The sequence below is a fragment of the Pongo pygmaeus genome, chromosome 3 (assembly GCF_028885625.2).
Source record: "Pongo pygmaeus isolate AG05252 chromosome 3, NHGRI_mPonPyg2-v2.0_pri, whole genome shotgun sequence".
Classification (NCBI taxonomy): Eukaryota; Metazoa; Chordata; class Mammalia; order Primates; family Hominidae; genus Pongo; species Pongo pygmaeus.
Window position 1 is genome coordinate 10,655,470 of NC_072376.2, and position 12,945 is coordinate 10,668,414.

Here is a 12,945-nt window from a genome sequence, read left to right on the forward strand (position 1 = left end):
TGCATGGGACATGATCTCATTCCTTTTTATGGCTACATAGTATCTGATGGTGCATAGGTATCACATTTTCTTTATCCAGTGTCATTGATGGGCATTTAGGTTGGTTCCATGTCTTTGCTATTGTAAATAATGCTAAAGTAAACATACATGTGCATGTGTCTTTACAGAAGAATGATTTATATACCTTTGGGTATATATACAGTAATGGGATTGCTGGGTCTAATAGTATTAGACCCCTTCCTTACACCTTATATAAAAATTAACTCCATAAAACTCAAAATCATAAAAACCCTAGAAGAAAATCTAGGCAGTACCATTCAGGACATAGGCATGGGCAAAGACTTCATGACTAAAACACCAAAAGCAATTGTAACAAGAGCCAAAATGGACAAATGGGATCTAATTAAACTAAAGGGCTTCTGCACAGCAAAAGAAACTAACATCAGCATGAAAAGGCAACCTAGAGAATGAGAGAAAATTTTTGCAATCTATCCATCTGACAAGGTCTAATATCCAGAATCTACAAAAAACTTAAACAAATTTACAAGAAAAAAACAACTACATTGAAAATTGGGCAAAGAATCTGAACAGACACTTCTCAAGACATTTATGTGGCCAACAAACATATTTTAAAAAGCTCATCATCACTGATCATTAGAGAAGTGCAAATCAAAACCACAATGAGATATCATCTCACTCCAGTAAGAATGGTGATTATTAACCAGTGAAGAAACAATAGACACTGTGGAGGCTGTGGAGAAACAGGAATGCTTTTGCACTGTTGGTGGAAATGTAGCTAGGTTCAACCATTGGGGAGGACAATGTGGCAATTTCTCAGGGATTTTTTTAAATTTTTTGTTAGGACAAGGTCTCCCTATGTTGCCTAGGCTGGTTTCAAACACCTGAGATCAAGGGATCCTCCTTTCTCAGCCTCCCAAAGTATTGAGACTACAGGCATTAGCCACCATACCCAGCCTAAAATATTATTTTACTGTGGTTTGTAACTTGTTTTTCCAAGATTACTATTGAAATGGATCATATTAGCTATTTATTTATTTATTTATTGGCTAGCATATTTTCATTTTTTAGCAAAATATGTTTTGTTGAAACATATGTTCATGTTATTTGGCCATTTTTCTATTAGGTAATTTGTTTCGTTTTGTTTTTTTACTGATTTCAAAAATCATTTATAAACGTTGTAAGTGTGGTAACTGTTCCAAGCTTTCTCTTTCTCCACTATTTTTATTAATTTTGATGAAGTAAATTTTAATATTCCATGTAATTGATCAGTCTTTTACTTACCGTTTTATGCTTGTTAGTGCTTATTTAAGAGGTCGTATTGGCATAATTTTTTTCCAAGAGTTTGAAATTTTTTCTTTATGAGGACTGTAGAAAAATTATTCTGCTTTCTCTTCCATTTATTCCCAAAGATAACTCATATTGGCATCAAGGTTACATTTTTTGTTGTCTGGATGTTCACTGAGAATGGAGCTCCATAATATCCTGGGTTTACGGGCTCCTATTCTCAGCCTGTCTGTGCCAACTGCTCCCCTTCCACAAGCCTATAGGATCTTGCCTCATGTCCCTTTGATGTGTTGTATTGCAAAGAAGGCTCAAGGTGAGCAGGGATTATATAACACTTCTGGGGCATCTACAAGCTTCACTGACAATTTATTACTCACCAGTGAGAATTCTACTTCATTTTGAGCCCTGAGGATTTCTAGTATTTTCTTACAATCTCGTTTATTCATATAAATATATTTTTAAAGATTTTTCTCACATAATTTTCATGTTTCCTAGAACACTGTTTCTTTAATTTTCTTTTTTTATTTTTAAACTATATCTAGATTATTATTTGGTTAGAAGCAAAAGTCTCTTGACTATTTTTAACCATTAAGTATGTGTCTGAGAGAAAATAGAGCTTATTTATTTTCTTGCTTATTCAAGTATATAAAGTGCTGTTAAAATAAGTTTCTAGGATCTATCCATCTATCCATCTATAGTTCATTTCTTTAACAGATAAATATTACTTCATTATATTAAATTAATCTCCAAATGTAGAACTTTAAGGGAAAATTTCTATGGACAATAAGAAAGTCCTTTGAAAATAAGTAAACATATTAGACTAATCAAATTTCAGTGGCTTTGTTCCTAACTCTCTATACCTACATAGTGGAATTTACAAGTTACAAGGAATCAAATAAACATTGCTTCAATATGTGACTGGTGTTCACATCAATCCCCACCCCACTAAATCATCAGCCTTAAATCCTTGTTTTGTTGCTTCCAATTTCCAGTCTTCTGCCCTATGATGGCTCTTTTCAAACCTTTAATCTCTCAGAACACATAAATCTTGATGGTGTAGGGTGTGTCCAATCATAATCCAGAGCCCACATAGCTCCTGAAAGGAAGTTCTGGTTTTGAGAGTAGAATTCTTACCCCAGAAAGCGTTATTATAATCACCAAAGCTAAAATAGCTATAATTTTGTCAAGCCTTCCTGGGATCCCAGATGGTGTACTAAGGAATTGATATTTTAAGGGGGTGGGGATGGGGGAAAGGCTTTATATTCTCTTTTATAGATGAAGAAACTGAAATTGAGAGGTCAGAGAGGCTGTTCATCCTAAGGAGCAGAGTTTGAGCATGAGGAACTTATTCAGTTCTCTCTCTCTAACAAGTTGTACAACATTGCCCAACACAAAGAAGAGGCTTTCTGGATCCAGTTGCTGCCCAGTGTCCTAATTAAACATGACATTTTCTCAATCGTTGTGCCTGAAATTTCTCTGATATCTTTTTATAAAGACCTTGCCAGCTCAGTCTTCATGCAGCCTCAGTACTTTGCATTATATCCATTAGCTTATGATGATTACAACTAACGCAAAACTTAGAGATGTAAAGCAACAGCCATTTTCTGCATCTCACAATACTGGAGGCTGCATGGATGTTTCTTCTGATCTGGTCTCCCATGCATCTATGGTAAGCTGTGAGACAAGCTGATGTCTGCACCTGAGATGGTCTCTCTCATACATCTGGTAGCTGCCTGGCTGTCAGCTGGGATGCCTTGGTTCTCCTCAGTCTGGCTTCTTGGCTCCAATAGGCTAGCTTGAGCTCTTTCATAGGGCAACCTTAGGGTTCCAAGAACAGCAAGAGGGATAGCCTCAATGCAACAGTGCTCTCTAAGCCTCTGCTTCAGGCATTTTGCTGAAGCCCTGCTGACCAAAGCAAGTCACATGGCCAACTCAGTTTTATGGGATACCTTGATGGAGGTGATTTGCACTGCCACATAGCACAACAGAGTGTGCTGCAGACATGAAAAGATTTTTATGGCCAATTTTGCAATGTCTCACAATTAAAATTTGCTATTTTTGTTTTATTTGCTAGTTCACACATTCTGGAAATAATGAAGGTATGGCACTCCTTCTATGAGAACAAGTCTTCTGCAGAAATTCTGAGATTGCTTTCTTCAAAATGTCCTCTGTGGGAGTGTTACCAACGCCTCTGGCTTTGGTTAGAAAAAGATGACTTTCAGGACTTAGCATCGATGGAGAAAGTCTCTCCCTTATTATTCATAAACTGTTTGTTCCCTGCATCTGCTCAAATGTCTCCACTCCCCCATTCTATCCCCTTCTGAGTATTATAACTGGGGTCAAGAATGACTTCCTGACTATCTTGCTGTGATTCTACAGTTTTACTGATTTATACTCACTTAAGTGGCCATTACGTTAGAGTTGGGGTTAATACCTTCTCTAATTCTCTGATAATGAAGTTAGTCATAGCCTCTAAAGAAACTTTATTTTTTAGTTAACAGACTTTGTTGATTATTTTGAAATTCTAGTGTATATAACTCCTCATTAGCCATAGCCACATACTGAATTACTACCAGCAAAATAATAATAATACCATCTACTACATATTTTCTAAATGCCAGGAAACTTATATATAATAATTTTATCCCCTTTATGACTACTTACTCATGATGAAACAGCATCTGAGAAATTATATTGATTTAAAATCAAAGGCATGGTTTCAAATTCAACTCTTCCATTTAGTGGCTAAGCAAACCTGTCAGACCTACACATATTTAATCTGTAGAAATGGCTGTTAATACACAACTGAAAATGTTACTGTAAAAACGAAATTAGGTAGTGTACGTGAGGAAGCATTTTAAGGTGATGAAGAAGAACATCTATAATCCTGAGAGTCAGTGTGGTTCAGCAGGAAACTAGAGGCTTGAGATTATAATTAGCTTAGCTGCTTTCTAGTTGGAAAGAAAAAGAGGAAAATGAAGAAAGATTTAGAAAGGTAAAGTCACTATGCTTTGACTGCGATTTCAACTGTACAAAGATCTTTTGAGCACATACAACCTGACAGACACCAGGACACCCAGAAATGTACACACTATAGAAGCTGAATCTGGGATTAATGGGACTTTTACCAAAATAAACAAACAAAATAATGATTTTTCAAATAAAATTAAACATCTAAGTTTCAGTCCTTGGACTAGAATGCTTTCCCCCGTGTATCCACACAGTAAATTCCTAAAGTTGTTTTTCTTTAAAGCAGGATTTCCAGTCCTGAGATACGATAAAGGGCCAAAGACTAAGGTAGGACAACACGCAAGTGCCCCTTTTTAATCACGTGCTTGCTTTCTTACCACACAAACGCAAGGGCAAGAATGGGAGGTGGCAACCTCACATGTAGCTACACTACTTTCATTCAGTCATCTCTGATTAATTACTGGCTTCAAAACTGTGAGTGAATGCATGAGCCCCTCCATCGCATCTCTCAGATTTACCCTGCACAAATATGTTCTTGTTCATTAAGCATTCACGAACATTTTTTCAAAAGCACATTGAATTATTCACACACAAATAGATGTTCAGGAATTATGTAACTGTGAATGTTCAGCGTGGTCTGACAGTGGAATATGCTCTGGCAGTTCAAGAATTCAAGTTCAAATATATTTCCTACCTGAGGAAAAAAGAAAAGATTTGTGCAAGAAGAAAGAGTTTAGCTTTCCGGTAAACAACGTCAGTGAAGATGATGTCTTTGCCTCAGTTTGAAGAACATAAAATGTAAAATTTTCTATCATAGCCTATATATATAATATATGTGTGTATGTGTATAAACAAATACATAGACGTGTACATGTAAACATAAATGTGTCTGAATGTAGTTTTATGAATTTTAATAGCAATTTAGTATCTTTGGACAGTTAATATCCTCTGTGAACCTTTCCTTGAAATGAACAACATCTACCCGTATTTTCAAAGTGTCATGTCTATACTTTTTTATAAAGAGGGTGAGAGTGAACATGGTAAATCTAATCACTTAGAGAAATCTGCTTATATATACTACTCAAAAATTACTGCTCAATCTTTTTTTTTTTTTGCCAAAAGCAGTAATTTAATAACTTCAATTAAAGTTTCAGTGATAAGAACAGATACTACACTTGATCTTAGCCAAAAGGCCGAGAAACTACCATCAGAGTGAACAGGCAACCTACAAAATGGGAGAAAATTTTCGCAACCTACTCATCTGACAAAGGGCTAATATCCAGAATCTACAATGAACTCCAACAAATTTACAAGAAAAAAACAAACAACCCCATCAAAAAGTGGGCGAAGGACATGAACAGACACTTCTCAAAAGAAGACATTTATGCAGCCAAAAAACACATGAAAAAATGCTCACCATCACTGGCCATCAGAGAAATGCAAATCAAAACCACAATGAGATACCATCTCACACCAGTTAGAATGGCAATCATTAAAAAGTCAGGAAACAACAGGTGCTGGAGAGGATGTGGAGAAACAGGAACACTTTTACACTGTTGGTGGGACTGTAAACTAGTTCAGCCCTTGTGGAAGTCAGTGTGGCGATTCCTCAGGGATCTAGAACTAGAAATTCCATTCGACCCAGCCATCCCATTACTGGGTATATACCCAAAGGACTATAAATCATGCTGCTATAAAGACACATGCACACGTATGTTTATTGCGGCATTATTCACAATAGCAAAGACTTGGAACCAACCCAAATGTCCAACAATGATAGACTGGATTAAGAAAATGTGGCACATATACACCATGGAATACTATGCAGCCATAAAAAATGATGAGTTCACGTCCTTTGTAGGGACATGGATGAAATTGGAAATCATCATTCTCAGTAAACTATCGCAAGAACAAAAAACCAAACACCGCATATTCTCACTCATAGGTGGGAATTGAACAATGAGAACACATGGACACAGGAAGGGGAACATCACACTCTGGGGACTGTTGTGGGGTGGGGGGAGGGGGGAGGGATAGCATTGGGAGATATACCTAATGCTAGATGACGAGTTGGTGGGTGCAGCGCACCAGCATGGCACATGTATACATATGTAACTTACCTGCACATTGCGCACATGTACCATAAAACCTAAAGTATAATAATAATAATAATAATAAAAAAAAAAAAAAAAACATATAAAACAGCAAAAAAAAAAAAAAAAAAAAAAAAAGTTTCAGTGAACTTCAATTGAGGGCCTTCCTGGAGGCCTTTTCCTAAACAAACCATGCATAGTACCACAGAACAGCTTTTTTTTTTGTTTTTATTTATTTATTTTTTGTTACTTTTTCTCTTTTCTATTTTTGGTCTCTTTGCAAAGAAAGAGCAAATCAAGCGATTGACATTCAGTGAAAGAGGGACCTCCTTACCTGCAAAGAGCTACTTCATTTCTCAATACAATTATTTTTGTAATTACTCTTTTGAGAGGGGGAACCTCTATTATAAGAACGCAATTGCATTAGAAAACTAATTAGAGATCCTTATTCTTTCAGTATATTCAGGCAGACAGTTGTATTTGTAAAATCATTTTCTGCCAAAAAAAGTGCTTCTAGCTTCATGCTTCATTTTCATAGAAATCAATATAGAAAGATTGACTTCTCCTTCCCCCACAGAATGCAATGAATGTAGATGCTCTCAGGAGTTGGACCGGATACATTCTTATTGAAATTAAGAAACATAATGAGGAGATTCACCAGCTACTGTGTGTTGACACAAGACTCAAAAGAAGCAGGGAGAGAAAAATGAATGTTGTTGATGCCATTGCTTGAGGAATGTAACACAATGGGCTGGGCTGAGTGTGCAAAGAGATGAGATGCATCCTCCCAGAATGAAGGTGTTCTCCGGGGACGTCTTGCACTTTGCAAGTGTCTCTATTGATTTTATCTGTAAATTTCAGGTTTATTCTTCTTGGAACCTCCTTTCCATGAGATCTATGGTACAACAGACAAACTGAGGTCTCTGTTCCTTTCCACGACTGAAAGGTACTTTATTAAATTATTCCATTTTTTTTTTGAATGAGACATATTTCCCCCGAGCTGAGCCTTCTGCCTCTATGACAGAATAATCTTGTCTACAATGATAAGCACTATTGGGAGCAAAGCATTTTGTCTGACATAGTTAACTGTGTGCATTAAGAAATTCTGAGCAAAACAATGACTGCTTTCTCATTTCAGTTTTTTTAAAGCATCTTCAAAGGATATTCTGTATATAAGCCAAAAATTGAATCTTTTAATCAATTCATTTAAGAAGGGTTTTAGTCAATTCCACAAGAATGGTTATTGTGTGTAATAAAGGAACTGCTATTTATTGTCTACAATGTTCCATGAATTAGATAAACAGTATCTCATTTCAATTCCTATAATAGTTGTGTCACATACTAAGATTTCCACTTGACAGCCTGGAAAATTCAGGTGCAGAGAGGTTAAGAAATGTCTTCTGGTTGCATAGAGCTAGAATTAGCATCCCTTCCTCAGAAGATTTGGCACCCCTGCTCAGTGGCTTTCTCCTCACTGCCTTCCAGAATAGGAGAGTAGGGTCATCAGAGACTGTTCACACCAGGTTCCTCTGTTTTACCCAACTCATCTTAACTCGCTCCCCTGCTGCTTCTTGACAGATTCTATCCAACCCACAACTGACTGAATTAATTACAACCCCAATGGAATGTACTTATGCTACTCCTATCCCTCTCTCATGAGAGCAAGTCCTAATATTATCAGCAGTCTCCTCTATTAGGATGACTAGGTTTAAAATTTGTTGTCAAGAGGCTGCCCTTTTACTTTCCAGGTATTAAGTCCCTACCCTTAATCCCAACCCTGACACAGTCACCTTGTTCTTTTTGGACACATTCCTCAGACTCACTGCCAACCCGTATTTCCATGCATCACTATTTCTGCAGGTTAAGATGGTAGCTAATTAGCATGACTGATGGGCCCTCTCCTACCCTCCAAAAAATATTAGTATGAAAAGACTCACAATAGAATGACTGTTGAAAGTGTATAGCTATGGACAATGAAGTCTACAGGACAAACTTCCAGGAAGTGGTAGTCTGTGATACTGTATTCTATGTAAAGATACATTAAGAAACACATTCTTGCGTCTCTACCAGATGTGCCTGACCTTGAACCAGAGCATAGTGGGAGCAGGTTGGTGCATCCAGGCTCTCCATGGTTACTGTCTAAGTGTTCCCATGGTAGACCCATTCTTTCAGCAAAGTGTAACTCAGGAACACAGTCAGGAATCTCTCAGAGACCGTTTTAGCCTTTCAGTCTTTAAATCCCAACCTAGTGCTGCCTCAAACACTTTTTGATGGTATTTCCTTTGATACAAAAGAGGAATGCTTTCATGTTATCAAAAGTATGCTAATCATAAGGAAAAGTGGTGAAAAATAAAAGCACGAGACAGAATGAGAAGCTCATCTATAGGCAGGGATACCTTTAATTTTAAAGATCTTTTACCATCAGTCAAATTTTTCTTCTGCATTCATTATGTCTAAGGTAAAAAGTGTATTTCTATTTGGGTTTATACAGAATTGGCTCCTGAGACTAGGATTTGAGTCAAAGAGTGTGTCTAGGAATTTGGGAGATGGTCCCAAGAGGCACTAGTAAGGGAAGGGGGAAGGTAGATCAGTCAGGGTAAGAAGCAAATAAAAGTGTGTTTTGAAGGAGATTAGCACTTGAGTTGATGTGTGGACAACTTGAGTTCAACTATGCCAGGGAACTCTGTAGAGCATATCACAGTTATCCTACCTGGGGATTGAGGAAGTTGGGCTTCTTGTCCTTGAATTTTCATCTGTCAGTAGTAGAGGGGTACTCCCAGAGCTGCAGCCTCAGTAATTCCAGCTTATAGTGAAGGCTGAGAAAAATCCCTCAGGTAGAGAGCCCTACCTGCCTTCAGTGAAAGACTGTTGGCAGGTGCTAAGATGATTAGTGACAAAGGAGGTGAGCAGAGCAGCAGCAGAACCTGCTACAGTGTGTTATTTTACAAACTGAAATAGAAGCTCTGTTCTGGATGTCTTGCCACCTTTAAGAGGCAGTGTGTAGCAACAGAAAGGCTAAAAGCTTAAAACTATAGAGAACGGACCTCCGTTTGAATCCCAGCTCTGCCAACAAAGAACCACATAACCCCGGGGAAATTAGCTGGTGTTCTTGAGCCTTAGTGAAGGACAGCAACAGCTGTATCTTCATGCTATTTTGATAATTCAGTTAAGGAAAAACTGCAGTTAAAATGCCTGGTCCACCGTAGTGTCTTGCCTTGACAATGTTCACAGCCTCCCCTCTTTGTGTGATGTCCTGGGTGTGAAGCACTTGCTCCAGGCCCTGCATAGGCTTCTCTAGAAGTTCCCCTAATTCCAGTTCACGAAGCACCCTGTATTAGTTTGTTTTCAAACTGCTGATAAAGAGATACCCAAAACTGGGCAATTTAAAATAGAAAGAGGTTTAATTGGACTCACAGTTCCACATGGTGGGGAGGCCTCACAATCATGGCAGAAGGCAAGGAGGAGCAAGTCACATCTTACGTGGATGGCAGCAGGCAAAGAGAGCTTGTGCAGGGAAACTCCCATTTTTAAACCATCAGATCTCATGAGACTTATTCACTGTCACAAGAACAGCACAGGAAAGACCCATCCCCGTGATTCAATTACCTCCCACCAGGTTGCTGCCATGACACATGGGAATTGTGGGAGTTACAATTCAAGATGAGATTTGGGTAGGGACACAGCCAAACCATATCACAGCCCTTTCCCCCAGAGGATCAATTCACAGAATGACCATACCTTTCTCATGACACCTCATCCAATTTTCTCCTGGAAATCAAATAGTTTTAGTCTTTAAAACTAGCAGAAAAGCCAAAGGTAAATACATTAGTTGCATTTGTACAACATGTCACATACTGATCCAAATTTCCCACCCCAGCAGCAAGACAGGAACCTGTATGTTTAGGGTTTCATGATGCTGAGGATAGAAAACAATGTTTCAGATGTTCTTGAATCAAAAGAGAAAACTGAATGAAGATACCAGTGGTTAAGAAGTGCATAGGTATGGCAGGTGGTTTAAAGGAATATTTGTGTCAGTAAATAAGAGAAGGAAATCTGAATTGCTTTTTGAAGCAATGGTACGACAAAAGCATTTAAAGAGGTTTACAGTGTGGAGCAGTATATGGTGCTTTGGAAGAAGAACTTCTACTATCTTTTTCACACGCATATCCCCCAGCATCTAGAATAGTAGGCAGAGTGTAATGTGGCCCACAGAAAGAGTTATTGGATGAATGAATACATGGGTGAGTTATCTGAGGCAGTCCCTCTTGAGGGGTTTTTGAAAGGGCAACAGCGAAAAAAAGGTCAGGAAGAGTGCTATTGTCTACAAAAGCAGTGGGATATTGTCTCATGCTTTTTACCTTACAAATCATTGCCCTCATATGCAACAGCAAATTCATTTTCTTATCATTCCCTAGACCAATGTGATGCGTCATTAACTCTGCCCATGTACTTTGTGTTTTTATTGTTGGAGACTTTCCTTCCTTTGGATTATACAAAGTAGTATAGCAGTCCCATGAACCCTTGGTACTCCCAGCTCTCCAGAATATGTTTGAACATCCTCCCACACCATCAACACACACATACACACACACACACACACCCCTGGTCTGGGATGGTTTCCAACATAGCAAGATGCCATCTCTGCAAAAACAAACAAACAAATAGCTGGGTGTGGGGGCACATGCCTGTAGTTCCTAGTTGCTTGGGAGGCTGAGATGAGAGGATCACTTGAGCCCAGGAGTTCAAAGCTACTGTGGGCTATGATTGTGGAATTGCAATCCAGCCTGGGTGACAAAGCAAGACCTTGTCTCAAAATAATAATAAAATAAAGTGGTGCTGGAACAACTGGGCATCCACATATAGGAAAAAAAAAAGAATCTAGATACAGATCTTCTGCCTTTCATAAAAATTAACTCAAAATCCATCATAGGCCTAAATATAAAATGCAAAACTGTAATGAACTGCAATACAAATGAATGTATTGTTCCAGAAGATAACAATAGAGAAAAACTAGATCACCTTGAATGTGGTCCTGACTTTTTAGATACAACATTAGAAGCATAATCCATGAAAGAAAAAAATCATTATAAGTTGGACTTCAGTAAATTGTTTAAAACTTCTATTCTGCAAGATAATTGTGAAGAGAATAGAAAGATGAACTAAAAACTGGAAAATATTTGAAAACGCCTATTACATAAAAAGGGCTAGTAATCAAATTATACCAAGAACTCTTTGAAACTCAACAATACAAAATTAAACGACCTACTTAAAAATGGGGAACAGGCAGCTCACTGATATACAGATGACCAAAAAAAAACACATTAAAAGATGCCCAACATCATATATCATCAGGGAACTGCAAATTAAAATAAACCATGATATCCCTACTAGAATGGCTTATATTCAAAACACTGACAGTACCAATTTTAGCTCAGGATGTGGAACAATAGGAATTCTCATTCATTGTTGGTGCAAATGCAGAATGGTACAACCACTTTAGAAGAAAGTTTGTCAGTTTCTTATAAAACTAAAGAAACTCTTACCATGCAATCTAGCAATTTAGCTCCTTGAGTTTCACTCAAATGAGTTGAAAACTTATATCCACAAAAAAACTTGCACACATATGTTTATGGCAATTTTACTTTTATTTTCCAAACTTGGAAGTAACCAAGATGTTCTTCAATACATGAATTAATGTATATGGTACATCCATACAATGGAATATTGTTCAGAGATAAAGGGTAATGAGCTATGAAGCCACAAAAAGACGTCGAAAAATATTAAATGCATATTGCCAAGTTAAAGAAAACATTCTGAAAAGGATATTGTATGATTCTAACTTATGACATTCTGGAAAAAGCAAAATTATGAATACAGTAAAAGTAATTAGTGATTGCCAGGGGTCAGGGGAGAGAGGGAGGTATGAAGAGAAGGTGGAGTGCAGGATATGTTTAGGGCAATGAAACTATTCTGATGATACTATAATGGTGGATACATGTCATCTTACATTTTTCAAAAACCATGGAATGTATAACACCAATAGTGAACTCTATCTAACATGAAGTATGAACTTAATATATCAATATCAGTCCATCAATTACAGCAGATATACCATATTAATGCAATATATTAATAACAGGGGATACTGAGGGGATGGGTGTGAAAGTATATATGGGAACACTTTGGATTTTTACTCAATTTTTCCATAAATCTAAAATTTCTCTAAACATTAATGTCTGTTGAAAACACCACAAACTAATTCACCAAAAGAGTCAGGCAACCATACCTTTGTAGTCTGAAGCTGATTATATCTGTATCTAAGAAAACTGCTCCTTGGAGAATTTATATTGTGCATTTTGTAACATTTGTAAAAGTCACACATATTCAGAAAAGCGAAAAGGAAATAAAAATAAAATTCTCATGGAATACCACCACCCAGATACAAGGACCATTATGTTGGGTGAATGCTTAGAAATTAATATTATGTATTTCTTTGGGCACTATGTATTTCTGACATTTAATTTGATAAGATCTTGCCTTAACAGTGTGTAGGCATCCTGACACCAAAGACTGCATT

At 37.4% G+C, this 12,945-nt stretch overlaps 1 long non-coding RNA gene and 1 pseudogene across 1 annotated transcript in view; one reads left to right on the forward strand and one right to left on the reverse strand.

Annotated features, from left to right (window-relative positions):
* Window positions 1–12,945, forward strand: part of LOC134739252 (uncharacterized) — a 224,723-nt gene that overhangs the window by 121,857 nt on the left and 89,921 nt on the right. The window lies entirely within an intron of this gene.
* Window positions 5,359–5,480, reverse strand: LOC129036017 (U2 spliceosomal RNA; annotated as a pseudogene).